This window comes from Rhinolophus sinicus, linkage group LG04 (assembly GCF_036562045.2).
Source record: "Rhinolophus sinicus isolate RSC01 linkage group LG04, ASM3656204v1, whole genome shotgun sequence".
NCBI classification, from domain to species: Eukaryota; Metazoa; Chordata; class Mammalia; order Chiroptera; family Rhinolophidae; genus Rhinolophus; species Rhinolophus sinicus.
The window spans coordinates 69,905,982-69,926,195 of NC_133754.1; the positions used below are offsets into that span (position 1 = coordinate 69,905,982).

Below are 20,214 nucleotides of genomic sequence, written 5' to 3' on the forward strand. Positions count from 1 at the left end.
GGCTGTCCGTTTCCCATGTCGGTGACATTTTTATGATTTCTTACCTAACAGACTGGGTCACAGAAAGCTACAATTTTTCACTCCACCTAACAATAAACTACACATTTTCAGTTTTACTAGACAGTGATCATACCCCTCCTCCCATAGGCACCTTGTTTTAAAAAAAGTTAGCACTGTAATAAAACAGGAAAAAAAATAAATGTCTTAAAAAAGACACATTATCAAACTCAGAACTTATTATAATCCTAAAGGATGGTAAACAGTGGTAGTAATTGTGATATAAACACCAAAATTTGTAGAAATTAAGTAGGTTTGTGAAAACTCTTTTGGTGTGATGCATCTTTTTCAGGAAACCCATCATTCTTTTGCCCTTTCTATAATTAAAATACTTTCTTTGATTTTTATCTACATATACTCATTATGACCAGATTTATAATGTAAAAATACATCAGTTTAGGTTTCATTCACTGCAAATTTTAATTTTCAAAGGTTTTTCTCTCTTGTTCCTAGGGATCACTTTTATTGCTTTCCACTTTTATATACTTTCCCCAAAAGTGTTTGGTCTGCTTTTCTCATCAAACCACATTTCTCAAATAATGAAAAATTTGCTTTCCTAGCTTTTTTAAAATTCAGTGTTTTCAGTATGTGATCACAGGTGCTATAGTAATTTTAAGTGGTTCCAGCTATAAACAAACACTTTGATCTTTGTTTGGTTTGTGCAGTTTTATTGCAGGTATAATTTCAATTGAATTTTTGAAATACTAGAAAAAATCATGAATCTCCCTCCACTAATGCCTTGATTTAAAAAAGCTGCTTGGTCGTGATTATTATTGGATTAAAAGACAAACAGAGATATTTGCTCAATCATCACACCTCTGAGAGACCTACAATGTCATTGTCTCTGAGCTATAGACATTTTATAGAGTTTATACAGTTAATGAGTTAATGAACTCAAGACCCAATATTAACATATTTACTTTGTAATTACTCTTTCAAGTTTAGGCTACACATAGAATAACTCAAACTTGTTTCATAAATATGCTGGGCTATCGTTAAATTATAAAGAAACTCAGTGGTAATACATGAGAATGTGGCAATACATATGCATATTTTGCAATATTAAAACAATCCTATTCCCTGACACTGACCTGACAGGCCACAGTATAATTCCTATTGAACTAGGAGAAGGATGTACCAATATTTAAATACTGTTCCCATACAAATAAAGAATACTCTTCTTATACAAATACCTCTCTCTGTGTGTATCATGGTTTAAAAAATAACATTGTTTCTATAAATAATTCTATAATAACATTTCTATTTTTCATTTTAAATACAAAGAAAGAGGATAACATCCGTGCTGAATAACAATCCCTACAAAAGTTTGCAAAGATCTCACTCTAAAACGCATAACTAGTTCATCGTTTTATGGTTTTTAAGAACTGCAAGAACGTGTTTGAGTTAACTGATCATGAAGTGGTAATTGATGTCTTTACATAAAATAAATAGTATTTACATTTTGTAGTTTTTACAAATTCTGAATGATATCTGAGAAATGCCCAGTTAAATAACAATCTGGTTTACATACTGATTTACAGAGTTAATTTACAATGAATTAAAATCTATAATAAAATTCATACCTGCTTCTATACATATTAAAATGTGTTACAATGGTTTATGAAGTACTCTCTTTGTGTCTTATTACAGAAATAAAGTTCTATTTCACTAAGATAATAACTTAAAATTACAACTATTTTCAAATAAAATTTTTATGTGTAAGACAATTAAGAATGAAGAAACTTTCTCCTGTGTCTGCTATTGCCATTATGTTAAGCCAAAGTTCTTTAATTTTACTATAATATTGTACATATGAGATAACCTCATTAAAAGCATCATTAATTTCCTACCCTCTATCCTGGAATAAATATTAGGCAAGGAAATATATACAACATGAAAAAGAATGAATCATTACATGAACAAATGATTTTACAAAAAATAATAGTAATTTTCCACCAGTATTTTCAACTACGTAGGTGTCAGTGAAAACGTTTGATGAAAATAAATAAATGAGTAGAAGTGACTGTTCATAATATATTCCAGCAGAAGTTAAAATTGCTTCTGTAAATATATATATTTTTTGAAATTATGTTTTCATCTGTAGTAGTATTCATTGCCAAATTTTGAGGAAGCCATTGTATGTGCGTGTGGGGCAGGGTACGGGGAGAAAGGGGGAGGGGGTTGATTTACAGATGAAATAAGAAATTCCTTATTGAAAGGGGTAGAAACCTTCACATTGATGAAGGGCATCTGCTACTGGGAAGAATTACTTGAAACAACATGATTTAACATCCTCTAAAAAATCTATTTTATACTTAAAACTAAAGTATTAAAAATACTTTCTAAAATACATGCATTAACAAATTGTTTTCAATTTGGATTATAAAAATACTTAAACTAACTCTTGCACATGTAAATATCCACACTGCTAATTATTTTTCATGTGTTACAAATTAGTGTAGATGATTAAGATGCTTCCCCCCTCCCCGCAGGGGAGATCTATATACTTACAAATCTGTAGGCACACAGACATATAAACTCATGTGTTCATGTAGATATGCTAGAAATTAGTTCTTAAACCCATTTAAAAAAAAATCAGACGTACATTTTGCAGTAATAGTCATCATATTTCTCCTTTAATGTTAGGTACGTTTTTACTTTATAGGAAGCTCTATGAATTAATTTAAAGACTAGGAATGATAAATAATGCTAGGCAACTCTTCACACAAAATTAAAATATATCTGTCCATTTGAAAGAAAAAAATACTTTTCTAAATTATATACTGCAGACCTTCTCCTCCAAATAACTTTGAAATTATATTCAGAGGCTAAAATACTTAAATTTACTGTTATATTTTGATTCATACTGAAAAATCAATTACTTGCCCTTGATAAAACCTTTTGTTATATCCAAATAAATTTAGTCACTGAAGAGATATTGAAAATTTTAAGTCACTGACAACTTTAATCTTGTAAGTGCATCATTCTAAAATGTGTGGGATAAATCTAAAATGGTCAAACCTGCAATAATTAAAGGTATTCTTTGGATCTCTTTATAGTGGAAGCCACCAAAAAATCTGATGTATGCCAGAAGAGTTAAGTGTTCAGATATATATTTTTTTCTCACCAATCTGACATCATAATGAATACTTATTCAATGAGCTATTATGTTGTTGTTTTAGACAGTGTAATATTTCCAATCATACAAGAACATCATGGTAAAGTTCTGTATTTTACATTACAAACTGAGAAGATTTATACTTAATTTTGTGGTATTAAAGAACAAAAGAATCATATTTCAATATAATGCTAATGAAAATAGTTTTATTTTCTTTTTAGTCAATGTACATATCTATGTCTAAGTATTGCCCCCTTTTTGAACTGTGCCTCAATGTCTTGAAGAATCAGGCCCCAAACTCCTCTGTGCATTTCCAAATGGCAGAAACTCATCTATTATTTAACAATCTTTTATATTCCCCTAATTGAGCATATATGCATATATGCATATATATATATATATATCAACAGACTGTGATCCTACCTAAGACCTACCCACAGGATACTTATTTTTTTCCCTTTGGGAAATCACTGCTGCTGGTGACAAATGTTCTTCCTCTAATTTATGATTTTGGTATATTCAATTTATTGTGCTATACATAATATCTCCTTCCTTTTTAGTTCACCTTATATTTCTTTTTACTTTTGTAAATAATTTACAGTAATAATTATACCACTTATTAATATTTAAATTCATAAAATATCTCTACAAAATTACTTACATGAATTTACACTGACATAATACTTTTGCATGTCATTAATTAGAAAAAGCTCAAACCTGCCGGCAAAAACCTTTAAAACAAACTTTGAGATATCGAAGTACTTTGGTTTTAAGCATTTGATTTTATGAGCTCATTAATGAATGTTAATATTTTTCATTGAAATTTAGTACCTATATTTTTATGCTTTTTACCACTGTGAGTTGTTTTACATACTAATGATTTTTATTATCCTATTAGTATTCTAAATTGAGTTTGGGTAATAGAAATGACACAATTATCTTATTTTTATTAGATAACTTCTCATAGTAGCTTTATACTACTTTATTCTCCTTTGGTAGTTTATTGTCTACTAAACCTGTCTATCACAATCTGCAACAAATTATTTTGTTTAGTTATATCTACTCTGGTTTATTAACCATAAAAATATTAGGCCTAAATTTCCTATAATTTAAAACATGTAAGATATTTTTTTGAACTGCTCTGATTTTTACCACAACACACAATGTTTAGACTATCTTATGTTTAACTTTACTTAAAAGAAAAGGAAATGTAGGAAATATATTATGAAACACTATTCACCTCTTCTTCAGCTATTGGAATATGTTCAGCTAATGAGGTCCCATATCATTGTGAATTTAGTATCATTCCTTTACTCTGAAACGTACAGCTCTTAATAAATGGTTAACAGTATTTTTCTTTTTTGTCTTTTTTTCCTGGAGTTTTTTAGATTTCAAGGAACTGACTCAAGTTGTTCATAAAAGGTTAGAGGATGAGTTGAAGGCATTCATTTTAAGAACATATGAACAAAAATAATTGATATGGAAGCTGATGAAAATAAAGGGCAGATGACACCAAATGTTGGTGAGGCTATGGAACAACAGAAACTCTCATCCATTGCTAGTAGGAATGCAAAATGGTACAGTTATTTTATTAGACAGTTTGTCAGTTTCTTACAAAACTAAATATACTCTTACCATACATACAGCAAATCATGCTCTTTGGTATGCAAATCATGTTCTCAACTCTCAAAGGAGTTGAGAACTCATATTCACACAAAAACTTGCACACAAATGTTTATAGCAGCCTATTCATAATTGACAACCAAGATGCTCCTCAGTAGGTGAGTGGCTAAATAAATGGTGGCACATCAGACAATGAAATGCATCCAGTGCTAAAAAGAAAAGAGCATCAAGCCATAAAAAGACATAGAGGAAACTTAAGTAACTATTACTAAGTAAAAGAAGCCAATTTGAAAAGGCTACATACCGTATATGCAGTAGTATTGCAAATATATGACATCTAGAAAAGGCCAATCAATGGAAAAGGTAAAAAACATTTGTGCTTGCCAGTAGTTGGGGAAGAAAAAGAGATGAATAGACAGTGCACAGAAGATTTTAGGTCAATGGAATTCTTCTGTGTGATAGTATAATGGTGGATACATGGCATTATACATTTCTCCAAATCTACATAATGAATAACACCAAAGAGTGAACTCTATTGTAAGCCATGGACTTTGAGTGATAATGATGAGTCAATGTAGTTTCATTGATGGTGGCGGATGATGACAGTGAAAAGGCTGGGCACGTGTGGAGGTAGGGGCCATAAGGGAATTCTGTATTTCCACTCAATTTTGCTGTGAAACTAAAGCTGCTCCAAGATATAAAATCTATTAATAAATAAAAGGACAATAATTACAGTTTATATTTCCCGGTCTCCATGATTAGAAATGAAGGTGTATTTATTTATTTATTTAATTTATGTTAAATGTATCAGGGCGACATCGGTCAATAAAACTACATAGAGTTCATGTACACAATTCCATAATACAGTATCTATATACTGCATTGTGTGTTCACCACCCAGAGTCAGTTTTCATTATGTTACCAAATATTTGACCCACTTTACTCACTTGGACCATCTTCCCTCTTCCCTTACCCTCTGGTAACCACTAAACTGTTGTCAGGGTTATGAGTTTTTGTTTCTTTGTTTTGTTTGTTTGTTGTTTTCAGTTTTATATCCCACATATCAGTGAAATTATATGGTTCGCAACTTTTCCTGTCTGACTTGTTTTGCTTAGCATGATAATCTCAAGATCCATCCATGCTGTTGCAAATGGCAGTATTTCATTTTTTCCTATGGCTGAGTAATATTCCACATCCTTCAGGAAAATCATTATGGCTGAGTGTGTGTATATGTTCCACATCCTTCTCATCCAATCATCTACCAAAACTCACTATGGTTGTTTCCATGTCTTGCCCACCATAAATAAAGCTGCAATGTACATTGGGTACATATATCTTTACAGATAAATGTTGTCAGATTTTCTTGGTAGACACCCAGAAGAGAGATTTTTGGGTCATATGGTAATTCTATTCTTAACTATTTAAGGAACCCTCACAGTGTTTTCTATAGTGATTGTATCCATTTACTTTCCCACCAGCAGTATATGAGGGTTCTTTTTTCTCCTCTCCAAACTTGTTATTATTTCTCCTATTGATGAGAGTAATTCTAAAAGGTATGAAGTGGTATTTCACTGTAGTTTTGATTTGCATTTTCCTAACATCTAGGGAAGTTGGGCATTTTTTCATATATCTGTTGGCTGTTTGTATACCTTCTTGGGAGAAGTGTCTGTTCAGCTCCTCTGGTCATTTTTAATTGGATTGTTTTTTGCTGTTGTTGAGTTGTATGAGTTGTTTTTTATATTTTAGATATTAGCCCTTTATCGGCCATGTTGTTTGCAAATATCTTCTCCCATTAAGTAGGTTGCCTCTTTGTTTTGTTGACGCTTTTTTCCTGCTATGCAGGAGCTTTTCAGTTTGATAAGATCCATTAGTTTATTTTCACTTTTACTCCCCTTGCCTTTGAGGTCTAATTCATAAAATCTGCTGTTAACTCCAGATTCCTAAGTTTAGTACCTATGCTTTCTTCTATGCAATTTATTGTTTCAGGTCTTCTGTTCAGGTCTTTGATCAATTTTGAGTTAATTTTGATGTATGGTGACAGATACCACTGTAGTTTCATTCTTTTGCACGTGGCTTTCCAACTTTGACAGCATAAGTATTGAAGAGATTTCCTTTTCTCCATTATATGTTTTTGGGACCTTTATTGAAAATTATCTGCTCATATATATGTGGGTTTATTTCTGGGTTTTCAATTCTGTTCCACTGGTCTGTTTGTTTTTCTGCAAAGAGCATGCTCTTTTATTATGTCACTTTGCAGTACAAATTGAAGTCAGGGAGTATGAAACCTCCAGACTTGTTCTTTTTTTCTCAGGATTGCCTTGTCTATTCAGAATCTTTTGTGATTCAATACAAATCTGATGATTTTTGTTTGTTCATTCTATTTCTTTAAAAAAGGCCATTGGGATCTTGATGGAGGTTGCATTAAATCTCTATATTGCTTTGGGTAGTATGGTCATTTTAACTATGTTGATTCTTTTAATCCATGAACATGGAATATCTTTCAATTTCTTTTGTCTTTTTCAATTTCTTTCTTACAGTTTTCAGTGTATAGGTCCCACACATCATTTGTTAAGTTTATTCCTAGGCATTTTATTGTTTTTGCTGCAATTGCAAAATGAATTTTTTCATTTCTTTTTCTTAAATTTCATTGGCAGTACATAGGAATACAATTGATTTTTGTATATTGATTTTGTATCCTGCAACTTTACTGTATTTGTTTATTATTTCTAATAGATTTTTGGTGGAGTCTTGAGGGTTTTCTATATAAAAAATCATGTTATCTGCAAAAAGTGACAATTTGACTTCTTCATTCACCACTTGGATGCCTTTTGTTTCTTTCTCTTGCCTGATTGCTCTGGCTAAGACTACCAATACTATGTTGAATGACAATGGCGAGATGGGGTAACCCTGTCTTACTCCTGATCATAGAGAAAAGCTTTCTTTTGTTTTTACCATTAAGTATGATATTAGCTGAGGGTTTTTTCATATATTGCCTGTATCCTGAGGAGGTACTCTCATTCAATACCGATTTTATTAAACGTTTTAATCATAAATAGATGTTGTATCTTATCAAATACTTTTTCTGCATTTATTGCTATCATCCTATAATTTTTATTATTTATTTTGTCTGTGTGGTATATAACATTTATCAACCTGTGCCTTGTATCCCTGGAATGAACCCCACTTTGTTGTGGTGTAGAATATTTTTAATATACTATTGTATTCACTTGCTAGTATTTTGTTTAGGATTTTTGCATCTGTGTTCATCAGAGATATTGGTCTATATTTCTGTATTGTTCGTGTTGTGTGTGTGTGTGTGTGTGTGTGTGTGTGTGTGTTATTCTTATCAAGATTTGGTACTCGGGCAATGATGGTTTCATAAAATGAGTTAGAAACTATTGTCTCTTCTTCATTGTTTGGAAGAGTTTGAGAAAGACAGGTATTAAATCATCTTTCAATGTTTGGTAGAATTCACTAATGAGGCTATCTAGTCCTGAACTTTGGCTTTTTGGGAGGTTTTTCATAATTTTTCCAATTTCCTTGCTATTAGTTGGTCTATTTAGATTTTCCAGTTTATCGTGATTTAGTCTATATACTTCTAAGAACATATCCACTTCCTCTTGGTTATTGAAAATGGTGATATATAGTCTTTCATAGTATTCTTGTATGATCCTTTGAATTTCTGTCATATTTGTCATAACTTCTAATTCATTCCTGGTTTTGTGTACTTCAGTCTTTTTTTTTTTTTTTCTGAGTGACTCTAGCTAGGGGTTTGTCAATTTTATTAATCTTTTCAAAAAACAAGTGCTTTATTGCATTTTTTTTTTCATAGCCTTTTTTGTTCTCTACTTCATTTAATTATACTGTAATTTTTATTATTTCCTTCTTTTTTTCTGAATTTGGGCTGCACTTGTTCTGCTTTCTCTAGTTCTTCAAGATGTAATGCTAGGTTGTTTATTTTGGATTTTTCTTGTTTCTTGAGACAGTCCTGTACTGCCATAAACTTTGCTCTTATAACAGCTTTGACTGCATTCCAAATTTTTTAATAAGTTGCACTTTCATTCTCATTTGTTTCTATGTATCTTTTGATCTCTCCTTTTATTTTGTTCCTCAGTAGCATGTTGTTTAATATTCACATATTTATGATTATTCCTACTTTCTTTCTGCAATAGATCTCCAATTTCAAAGCACTGTGGTAGGCAAATATGCTTGGTATGATTTCAATCTTAAATTTGTTGACGCTAGTTTTGCACCTACATATGGTCTATCCTTAAGAATGTTCTATGTACACTAGAAAAGAATGTATTATCTGGTGTTCTGGGCCAAAAGGCTCTGTAAATATCAAAGGCTCTGTAAATGTCCATTTGCTCTAATGTGTCATTTAAGCCCAAAGTTTCCTTATTGATTTTCTGTTCAGATGATCTATTCATAGCTCTCCAATGGGTTATAATTCTGTTAGTAATTGCTTTATGTATTTTGGTGCTCCTTGATTGGACATATATATTGACAAGTGTTATGTTTTCTTGATGTATTGTCACTATGAAATGTCCACCTTTTTCTCATGTTACCTATTTTGAGGTGTATTTTGTCAGATGTCAGTATGCCTACACTCTTTTCTCTGGATACCATTTGCTTGGAGTATCATATTCCACCCTTTCACTTTGAGTCTATATTGTCCTCATGGCTGAGATGTGTCTCTTGGAGGTGACATATAGGGTTTGGTTTTGTTTTTTGATCCAATCTGCTACTCTGTGCCATTTAATTGATGAGTTCAATCCATTTACATTTAGGGTGATTATTAATATATGTGAAGAATTCCTATAGCCATTTTTGTCTTCTGTTTTCTGGTAGCTTGGTGTCTCCATTGTTTCTTTGCTTATGTACTTCTTCTGGTTATTTTAGTTGGTGGTAATCTATGATTATTTCCTGTGTGTACTCTTTCTTTCTTTCTTTCTTTTTTTTAACATTATGTGTCTCAGTTCTGGATTTCTTTTTTCTCTTTCTTTTTCTTTTGGAGTGGTTACATTAAAATTTTGTAAAAGAAATTTTCATATATTCAATATTCTTTTGCTTCTGCATGCATCTTGTCTGCATTCCCCTTTGCAAATTCAGACCTTTATCTCCTCCCCTTTTATATTTTTATTGTCACAAAGTATCTCTATTTATGCTCTGAGTTCATTTTGAACTACATTAGCATTGTCTTCTTCTTCACTTTTTCTTTTTTTCCCCTCATTTAACCCTTACGTCATAGTTAAGTGTATCATGCCATATTCTCAATAGAGGTTACCATCTCCTGCTTCTGTCTCTCTATTAGTCATCTTACTCATAGTTATGTATACTTTTGTCTTTTTGTTTCAGGTAGCATAACCCCCTTCAGTATTTCCTGTAAGGCAGGCCTTGTGATGGAAAGTTCCCTCAGCTTCTATATATATATATATATATATATATATATATATATCTGATAAGGTCTTCAGTTCTCTTTCATATCTAAAAGATACGTTTACTGGATATATTATTCGTGCCTGGTAATTTCTTTCTTTCAACAGTTTGAATATTTGATTCCATACCCTCTGGCTTGTAAAGTTTCTGCTTAAAAATCTGATGACCTTATTTCTTATTTCACTTATAAAATAGTAGCAATTAGACTAGACTTCCAAAGTTACCTGTCATTATATCTGTGTGTGTCTGTGTGTCTGTGTGTATACTATCTATCTATCTATGAATAGATAGCTAGTATATATAGTATATATATTCATGCTTTTCTGTTGATGATAATGATCTTCTAGAGGAAGAAAAAATGCTGATGCAAGAAGCAAAGGATTTGTAGAATAAATGCCTAAATGCCTAAATTAAATGAGGTGAGACAAGACCTAATCACAAGTAGAGTGGTTTATCTTAGTTAAAAGCAAAGGCAATTTATCCCTATTAAAAGAGATAACAGCAATAATAAATATATATGTGTTTGTTACTATATATATATAGTATATATATACTATGTATAGTATATGTGCATATATAATATATATAGTATATATAGCATATACATATACAGTATGTATATATACATATATAGTATATATATACATATATAGTATATATGTGTATATGCTATATATATGTATATATACATATATAATATGTATATATACATATATAATTGCTGTGTAGTATATATATATATACTACATATACTGTGTATATATAGAGTATATATAGAGTATATGTATAGTATATACATATATAGTATATATAGTATTATATATACTATTACACTATACTAATATACTAATGCATATACTATATATAATATACTATATAACATAGTAATATATATACTATATATACATTAGTACATATACTAATATATATATATATACTATATATTATATACTGTCTATACTATTATACATAATATGTATAGTATATAATATATACATATATATCATATAGCATATATATCTTAAAACAGTAACATGGCTTTCAATACACGTCTACTATTTTGTATCTCCAATTTAGATATTTTTTCTTGTGGTGTGTGTGTTTGTGTGTGTGTGAAATCCTTCTCATCATTAAGTCTTTTTATGTAACAAAGCCTCTTGAAATTCCTGGCTTAAAAGAAAAATCTGTACTTATTCCACACCATACACAGAAATGAGAATTCCTTGAAATTAATGACATATGGAAAAAGTAAAGTTTTAACAGTTTTTGAAGTAAATGTACAAGACTATATCATGATTTCAGTGCAAATAACATTTGTATCAGGAAAAAAGGCTCAAATGGGTTGATGATAAAGAAATCTTAAAATTGTGAATGATTTAAGCTTACTAACTTCTGTTTCTCAAGAGATGCTCTCAGGAAAATGAAGAGACTGCTCATAAATTAGAAGAACATGTAAAATATAATCAACATATAAACAGCAAAGTGTTAACATTTAGAATATATGGAGGATAATAAAATAATCCAATAGAATAATGGACAAAATGTATAAATATACAGTATACAGAATACGAAAACATAATTAAACAATGGATTTTGGTGCTTAATCTCAGTAATCAGAGCAATGGTATTTAAACACAGGACAAAATGACATTATACATTAATCATGTTGACAGAATTAAGTTTCAATCACAAGTGTCTGTGAGGATATGGAATGAGATTCATACATGGTTTGTAAGTAATGGAGTGAGGAGGAGAATTTAAAAGTCATTGCCTTGTGATCAGTTGGGGCATACTCAATTTATTATTTGGTCAATCATGCACAATATAAGTTTCACATTAATTTTGTGTTTTTTGTGACAGTACTAGTCTAAAAAATATATATATACTATTTTACATCTCACAATAAATGTAACTCTAGATTTTATGTTATTGAATTTTTTAGACCCTACAATCACATTATGACTGAGTTTATTCTGTTGCATATTGTAAATACAAATAATAACTATAGTAGAACGACGAGGATCTTATAATACAGGTTGCCTCTTGCAAAGTAGGAGGGATTTTTTTTTCATTGTATATTATTTAACTTTTGAATTTTTATTGGGGTGGGTTATTTTTATACAGTAATAAAATTAAAATATCACATTAAAAATATACATGAGAGGTTGGTTAATACGTTCCATTTCTGATCATGAGTTGATAACTAATTCTGGACTTTTCCTACCACAATTACCAACTATAAAATGAGACAAAATATTTGAAAATATTTGAAACATTCAGCAATAGGCAGCTAAGGACTATTTGTCTCTAAGTGAGATAGGAAACAATATGAAAGCACAATTGTCCCTGATTTCTGCCTGGAAACACCTACTGTGCCATACCACAGGAAGGAGAATCCAGTGTTATCCTGAAATGACAATCTTTTGCTCACACTGTTCAAATATTTTGTTTTATTTATATTTTGAAAGGGCTGGAAATTACTAGGTAAAACATGAAAGCAGAAGAGCCACTTAATCACTAAGACCTTTATGCTGGAGTGACTACCACCTTCCTGTTCTTTATTTCAGATTTAGCTGGCTACATGGACATCCAACTAAAGAATACATATTCTAGCTATCTTTATATCTTCTTGTCTAGTTTAGCATTTTTCTCCATTTTTCTCCCATTTTTATCCATTATTATTAACAGTAGAATTAAAGGTAGTCCCTGAAGGATTATAATAGGCCCCCCATTTCCATTTCTAGCTTCTTTTGTGTCATCTGCTATGTGTGAGAATCCTGTGAGCGCAAGTGAATAAGGTTTTCATTTTAATGGACACGAATATTTGAAAGATGAAGAGTAAGACAACTTGTCTCTGTTTTCTCAGTCTTTTTGGGTACAAGACAACCAAAACCTTCCTTTCTTTGACAGGAGGCACATGAACATAAGTCATTTTTAAAAAGCAACTTATATTTTGAATGGATTTTTTTTTTTAGATCTTCCAGTATATAATAAAGCCAATTTGTCAGTTAATAAATAAATATTCCCAAAAAGGATATATAAGCATGTTAGCACCCCTTTTGTTCTCAAAATTGTTCTGGTTTGAACAATACATTATTCATCCACACTACTCTTAATCATTTTAGAGAATGGACTTGACGTACACTTCCTCTCCCCCTTGAAGTCGCCTGGAACATGGTGGTTCTGTTCTAGTCCCCTTGGAACTAGAGATGGAGGACATTTGCTGAGCGTGGTACTAGGGACCAGCCAATCAGGGTGTCTGGAAGAACACACATGGAGTAGAGCCTCCCAGCAGCTCTGGATTCCTCACCCTCCATACTGTTTTCCCCAGAGAGAAATAAACTGCCGTCTTAACAGGACACTATGTTTTAGCATCTTGCTGCTAAAGCAGCTTAGTCTGTCCTAAGTGATATATCCTCTAAGTAATAAAGATCAAATATTAGTTTGAATTACTATAATAGAAATCACTCATAGACAACTATGGATTAACTGCACTTCTTATGGAGTATGATTAGATTGTGGTTATTTATTAAGATGAAAATCACGCAAAGCCAAAAGTATTATCATACATCTTTCACTGAGCCCAACAGATCCAGCTTCTCCCTTCACATTGGAATAGATTACCATTTCATACAGCACATGATGAAGCAGTTTCTACCTGTTAGGGGCCATGCCATTTGAAATATACATTGCACTTATATATTACAACTGAATCAATGACATGTTCATGCTAGGGGTGACCCTGAGGAATTGAACCCAAATTTGAGAAGACCAAATTTACTTTCCCATCTTTGATTCCCCAAGATGTCTGGTTACGCAATGGAATAATTTGCCCCTATTAGATTATCTAACTGTTTGTGTTTTTTCTCTCTTAGTTTAGCTGTATTAACATAGTATACTAGATGAAACCTGGAGATTCCTTAAGGACTCATTTTATAGTATTAGTTACATTTCATCTAATAATTTCCTAATATAACTGTAAATATTTTCTTATTTCTACTCTAAATAAGAATATAAAGCTATTCATAATAAAGGGCTGCTAAAATGTTTACAGGTGTGTTGACTTTTTAAAATTCATAATATTTTTAGCAATGAGGATTATCATATTGTAGGACAAACTAAATGCAGCAAATTATAACACTTTATGTAATATTGATACCAGAGTATTAACTTCTTCTTTCTGTTTATTTTGTTGTCACCAAAATGTGTTGATCAGCACTGTATCAGTTTCTTTCAGATCCTAAGGGTTTGAGTTTGAACTGTTCATTATTTCAAACCATTGCTCTTCTGTTTAGTGACCATTTATTTCAATTATATTTTCCAGGGGCAAACTCTTTACTTGAAGATGGTTTAAAACTTAGACTATTAGAGTCCTCAATTTATGTTATCTTACTCTGGAGAAAATTTTCTTTTGCCAGGTACTGCACAAACTAACAGTCTCAGATCCCTTTAATAATAAAAAATTTCTTAAATATAGAACACACCATAAATTCTTATGTGATCCTTGTGCAGGGTCCATTCTAATCTTGTCTGTATCATTCCAATTTTAGAATATTCAGTGCCAAAGTCACCATCTTTTTTTTAATTAAAATTTATTGGGGTGACAATGGTTAGTAAAATTACATAGGTTTCAAGTGTAGAATTATCTAATACATTATATATAAAAGTCAACATCTTAATAGTATCTTTAGGATTGGAGTTTCCACACAATAATGTGTTATGACAGGTTGATTTCTAGTTTATCCTTTCTCCTAGGACACAGTTCTTTGGGTCTTAGGACCACTTGGGTTGTTAGCCAGGCTCCCCACTCTTAACAGGGTTTGAAAAACAACACTCCCTGACTCCATCCACCCTCCCCCACCCCCACAAGCCCATAAGATTCCTGAATATACAGTTTAGCTTTTCAGCTGCTTCTTCCAGAGAGTCAAATACCCCTACAACACAAGATATCTGAACGCTGCATTCATCTTTCTGGCTTCTTCTGGTCTTTTCTAAGATCACAACCTGGCTATTCCCCACTATCTCATTTGTTCTTTGATGCTATTTATTAGATATTTTTATCCTGTCATTAGAATATAAAGGGTGATGGATTAATATTTGTCCTATAATGCATTTAGAAGACAAATTTGAAATGCTCTTCTGTATCCCATCATCATGTTTAAAATAAACTGGTTTTGGTTTAGTGCTTATATAAAGTTCTCTCTCAGCTTGAATTAATTTTAGACATTTTTTTTTTCCTGACTCCAAACCCCTCACCTTTTTTTCTTACAGCATTTACTTTAGAAAATATGTAATTGTAAATTTTTCCTCTGCTCCTTTGAGATGTAAATCTTCTGGAAGACCTTTGTCTCTTTTGTAACCCAGAAAGGTCTTTCTTAAGGACCTGGGAACTATCCCTCTGTAATATATTCATGAAGAGAGATAGCACCCCTATCTCCCAGTTTCTGTGAGAAGGTAGGAGCCTCATTTCCATAAACACCTACTAGGGGAACATATCTGGACTAATCACATTGACCAACCTCATTAATGGCTGTTATTGATTCCACTTGCTCGTCTTAAAGCATAAAAACACACCCATCTTTTGTTTCAACAGTTAAGTTCAATCTCTCTCCTCTACTTCAATAATCTTGACCCCTATCACTATAGTTCTGAATAAAGCCTTCCTTACCTGTTTAACTCTGTCCAGTGTAATTTTTTGACATGAACTCAAAATTAATTAATTTTTAGGGGTTTACTCTTTGGTATTTATTGGTGCAGTGACATATTCTAAATGAAAACTTTTCACCAACTCGTCATTAACACATTTTTAATGTAAAGATAAAATACTACAAACCAGTGTAGCTGAATGGAAAGTAATTCAGGTTTTATAGAACACATCGGTTCTTTCAGGCTCATCATGTTATTAAACATTAAAAAGTAATATAAATTCTTTCATAATTTCCATTTTATATAAATATCTATTATCCACAAATTAGATTAAACAAGGCAATTTTATAACACGATATGGTTGCATTAAAAAATTAGAATGAGAACAATGGCTTGTAAAACTTCAACATTTTAAACTATTACTTATAATGTTCACAGTGCCTGTGGGTGAACAATCTGTTTCAGTGCCCACAAAATTATGAAATGGATACAAAATAATCTCTTCAAAAAATCAGCAAGATCTTTCTTATTAACACGATTATTAATATAATTCATACTGGCATGGCAGTTTTAAAAATCTAAATTAACTGTTTGCCCCAAAGACCCCATTTTTTCATGTGAATTAATTTTGGTCAGTGTGTGTGTGTGTGTGTGTGTGTGTGTGTGTGCATGTAAATGGCATTATGAGTAGAAATGGAAGGTAGAAAGAAGGGGAGGGGATTAACTTAGCTGCATGTTTATTACATACAAAACACGTACCGTGTTTCCCCGAAAATAAGACCTAGCCGGACTATCAGTTCTAGTGCGTCTTTTGGAGCAAAAATCAATGTAAGACTCAGTCTTATTTTAATATAAGACTGGGTCTTTATAACATAACATAACATAACATAACATAACATAACATAACATAACATAACATAACATAACATAACACACTGGGTATAGTATAATATAATATATGATGATATAATATAATATAATGTAATGCATTGTAATATAATACTGGGTCTTATATTAATTTTTACACCAAAAGACACATTAGAGCTGATGGTATGGTTAGGCCTTATTTTCGGGAAACAGGTTATTAAGAAACAATGGGGTGGTGAAAAACTAGAGAAACTTGAAAGTGGCATTTCCTGAGACTTTAAGGTGTAACAAGTGGATCTGATTGAATCTCACAGCCACACCTGCTTGATCATTGACCTTTGTCTCACATATTGCTTACTTAATTTTTTCTACATTTTCCGTAAGTGGAATTGTTTGTAAATTTATATGTCTTTTGTGCATTATAAATTATTATAGTATGGAAACATAGGATGTCTGTAGCCTTACATATTCTGTCTAGGAAATACCAATTTTTCTGTTTTTTAGCATGATACTAAAAGCAAAGTGGTATTATTAGGTTGGTGCAAAAGTAATTGCGTTTTTTGCAATTATTCCTTTAAACTGCAATTATTTTTGCACCAACCTAATGTTTTACTCAGAAATGGAGCTGAGTGACAGGGTAGGAAATACACTGCAAATGAAGCCTGCTGATTCTCATCCTCTTAGTCGCAACCTCTCTCCACCGCTTCCCTTCTAACCTTCCTTCCCTGCCTTCTCTCCCAACTGTCTATGGTAAGTATAAAAACTCAGTAGTTTTCATGCAAAATTAAAATCCAAGAAATTAAGGTATTGATTCGATGATCCAACAACCACTTACTGAGTGACTCTTACAAGACTGTTCTAGAAAACAGCTCAGAAAATGCGTGGATTTCTTTCTTTTCTCTTATCTCTTTTTTTTCTTTTTCCATCCATGCCATAACAGACACACATACCATTTCTTTTTTTAATCAGACCTCGGATTTTAATGTTCCAGATTCACAGTTAAGCTCTGTTAAGATATTTTGAGATCAGCAGCTAAATAAATAAACAAATAAACAAACAAACAAATAAATAAATAAATATTTTTAAGAAATCATTCCTGAGACAGAATAGTCATTTCTGCAACTTGAAGATTATGTAGGCCTGTTCTACTAGCTCACATCTTTAGTACCATTTTTAATTAACTGACAACGTCATAATTCTTATTTTTATATAAAATTTATATTTAAACATTTAAAAATATCCCTGATTCATTCTACTCACATTTAAATCTATCTTATATCTTTGGTTATGTTCCTTCATTTTAGTTAACCTTAAGTAATTTGTTCCTGTCCAGGATTAAAGTTAACTAATGTCCATTTTGTTTACTTGGTTTAAATTTTTTTTTGACTACTTTTGGTGTCCTTCTTATAGAGAGTGTGTAGGAAAGTTCACTGTTCCTGATCCAATCTCCTCTAAATCCCTAATGGCCACTCCCCAACAGTCACATTCTACAATGCAAGAACAGGAACACACACACACACACACACACACACACACACACACACACATACATGTTACTGGATTAAAAGATAAAACACTTTTAAGGGAAAAGAAACCTTGCATTTCTTAGTGCAGTTTATGTTTCTGTAAATTATTAGAAGTATTTAAATTAGGTGAGTATACAAATATTTCTAAGGTTATTTGAGAACTAACCTGTTTAGTAAATAGGAAACTATTTTAGTAATACACTGAAAAGTGCTCTTGGGTCTTTAAAGATTTTAGGGACTTTCCCATGAAATAAGAGTTATAAGATTCTAAAACACAAGTTAGTTATATCTTTTGATAAAGCATAGCTCATGTCAATATGAATGTATTTTAAATTTATATCCATTTTTGTTCATTTTACTTTGCTGGAAATACATGTATTTTTAGGTTACTGCCAGTAAGAAACATCTTAGGGAAAAAAATGTCAAGAAATAAGGTATTTATCTTTGCCCTGTGTTTTACTAAATGCTGCAATGCAGATTATAAATTGGTGTCTTGGGGGACCAATTTGATATTTCATTTTAAAGCTAATTTTGGAGAATGTATTTGAGTGAATCATGTATCAGTGACATTTAAATTTTGACCCATATAACATTGAATTTTTGAAATATATCAGAAGCCTGGATACTGTAAACCCTTTATCATCATAAAATAATAAAACTCTAGCCATCAGTTGCTTAGGAACTGTTCAACAAATCTAAGACAATTTGGACATAAATAGGCATACGTGAGTGTGGCACATCATTAATGTTTGCAAAAATTAGTGCAATCATTTATGGTTGAGAATCAAACAAACAAAAGAAAAAAACAAACTAGACATGAACTTACTTTAATAGAGATAGAATAAACTGATGCCAAGAAAACCAGAACCATCTGAACCCCAGATAATTCATAATCATAACTGAATTATTTGCCATCAACATATTTTCCTAGTTGATATTGATGTCTATTGATGAGTGATCATGAAAATTTAGATTTTAAAGAAACATTAAAATTAAGAGCAGCATAAGTTTAGCCCAACATATAGGTACACTTCATAGTCAACATGTAAAAAATCTAACTAGTTGCATTATTTAAATAGAAATATTTGAGTATTACCTTTTTCCAGTCTGATCCTCCAGCCATATGCTGAAGGGCAACTAAGACACACCTGGGGAAGTTCACACCTAACTCATTTCAGCACACCTGCTTAGCTCCTTTTACTTATATACCCTGTGTTCCTGCTGACTACAATTTTACTAATCTTCTGACCTCATAAAGACTGCCAGGGGCTGGCAGGCGTGAGCAGCTTGAAATCAAATGTGCCATATTGTTCAGCATCTGTTTCTAACTCTCCATGAAGTTCACACCTGCAAACAGAACAGGAATGTCAGCTTCAATCAGTTTGGTAGAGAACTTCAGTAAGACGCATTAGCCTTCATCTAGGATTGCTCTTTACATGATCAGACCCACGCATGTGGCACTTAGGTATACAATGGAGAGGTTTAATGGTAATATACCCATGTTACCAAAAGAGAAATTTCCTAGCTTTTGCCCTAATATTTCTACATGTTTCATGAAATCAGAATGTTAAATATATCTCCTGGGACTAAAAAAACATATTTTTCACAACTATTTAAGTCTACCTTTCTTCTTGAAATGCTTTTCTGGGGGCTTTGATAAACATTTTTGACTCCAGCTTCTCATGCATTCCCTTAATTTCATCTTCATTACAGGCAACAATTAGATTTAAATGTAGTAGTGCCCCTTTGTAGAAACACATTTCTAAAATTTGTTAGTGCTCTTTGAAATTGGATCTATGTGTTTCCTATCAGGAATGGTAATTAAAGAAAAAAATATTTTATAAATTAGGAATGCAGAAGTGCTGCATAATAGGCACAACCTGTTTTCAGGTTTTCTACACAGTAACACATCTAAATAGTTAAACATTCTCAACTGCA

The 20,214-nt window shown here is 31.7% G+C and overlaps 1 protein-coding gene and 1 non-coding gene across 3 annotated transcripts in view; both read right to left on the reverse strand.

Annotated features, from left to right (window-relative positions):
• The window catches only part of SGCZ (sarcoglycan zeta), an 802,473-nt gene that overhangs the window by 216,612 nt on the left and 565,647 nt on the right, over nucleotides 1-20,214 (reverse strand). The gene's annotated exons all lie outside the window — the stretch shown is intronic.
• Nucleotides 14,705-14,810, reverse strand: LOC141571393 (U6 spliceosomal RNA). Its single transcript, XR_012496139.1, has one exon. It is a non-coding gene; the product is annotated as a U6 spliceosomal RNA (small nuclear RNA).